This window comes from Panulirus ornatus, chromosome 13 (assembly GCF_036320965.1).
Source record: "Panulirus ornatus isolate Po-2019 chromosome 13, ASM3632096v1, whole genome shotgun sequence".
In the NCBI taxonomy this organism is placed as follows: Eukaryota; Metazoa; Arthropoda; class Malacostraca; order Decapoda; family Palinuridae; genus Panulirus; species Panulirus ornatus.
In genome coordinates this window covers 17,938,260-17,939,517 of record NC_092236.1, presented here as the reverse complement: position 1 = coordinate 17,939,517, position 1,258 = coordinate 17,938,260, and the positions used below count along the sequence as shown (strand labels likewise).

Here is a 1,258-nt window from a genome sequence, read left to right as displayed (position 1 = left end):
AGACCTTCTTTGGCGTTTGTGTGGATCCCCTCGTGAGTTGGGGCAATCCTCCTCGCTATTCACTTCTCTCATGACCTGATCATCACCCGCAAACATATTCTGACAGAAGTTACACAGTTCGAGAAGGCGAATGGACTTAGAGCGGAGGTCTGCGGCACACCATTTCGAGAAGACTCCTTTGACAAGCGCTCTTTTGTTCCCTTCTCCCATGGTAATCATCCACCCAACGAAGGAGTCTCTCCCTTATTCCTGCCTAGGGACCCAGCTTCTTTATAACCCTCCTTTGTGGTACAATGTCCAGAGACGGACACTCCAACCAACCCAACCTTTTTTTTTTTTGTCTGAAATGTAGTTCGATTATTCGTAGAAATTGTAGAGGCTCGTTACACATGGCCTCCTTTCCTTGAAACGATGTTATATCTTGCTTCGTTGGCTAAAATTCTCCCCTGTAACAAGTCATCCATTTGCTATTTGATCATCTTTTTGTTTTCTCCAGTACCTTGGAAAGCACACTCATCAGGGAGGCTGACCCGTGGTTCAGCACGTCCTCCTGGTCTCCTTTTGTATAGAAAAGTATATGACGTTTGCCTTGTTCCTCTCTCCCTCGGCCCTTCCAGCTTTCTCGGTTATTTGTGTGTTTGTGTAATTCCGTATTTGTCTTTACCCGTTTGTCCTGTAGGGGGAGGGAGGTTTACACTTGCGGGACCCCATCTCTTAAACTTTCTCCAATGTCAGGCAACTTTTTCGACTTCTGTTTGCATCTGCAGTTTCATCATTCAGTTTATGCCATTCCTCCACTCCGCTCGTAGTATAAAAGTGCTCCTTTACCACCAGTTTTCTCTCTTAGTTTCATTTTAGCTTCCCTGGTTTTTCTACTCTTGCATCTTCCGAAGACTTGTTCATTGTTGACGTCATGAAACCGGTTTATTACCGTTTAGTTTGTGATCAATTTCCCTCTTTACTGTATCTTCCATTGTGGACAATTTAAGGTTTCTAACCTATCCTGTAATTCAGATTCCTTAATTCTGGTTTCATCTTTGTTGCCCCCCCCCTCTCTGGACCCTCTCTATTCATCTTTGTGTATCTTTACGTGTGGCGAAAGTATGCTAGTCTCGGCTAATGTAGACTGTGAACAGTGTTCTGAATATTTTTCCATATACTTCAGTACTGCTCTGATATTGCCAGCAGAAGTTTGTCTTCTTTCCTATTCTCCTAATGTGTGATCCTGGAGATAGTATAGGGACGATGTCGACTCCCG

General features: G+C 44.0%; 1 long non-coding RNA gene across 1 annotated transcript in view; it reads left to right on the top strand.

Moving 5' to 3' along the window:
• Positions 1 to 622, top strand: part of LOC139752792 (uncharacterized) — a 27,999-nt gene extending 27,377 nt beyond the window's left edge. Inside the window, exon 2 of the long non-coding RNA XR_011713587.1 lies at positions 1 to 622. This exon is cut by the window's left edge and continues 857 nt beyond it. This is a non-coding gene — a long non-coding RNA (uncharacterized lncRNA).
• The last annotated feature ends 636 nt before the right edge of the window (positions 623 to 1,258 follow it).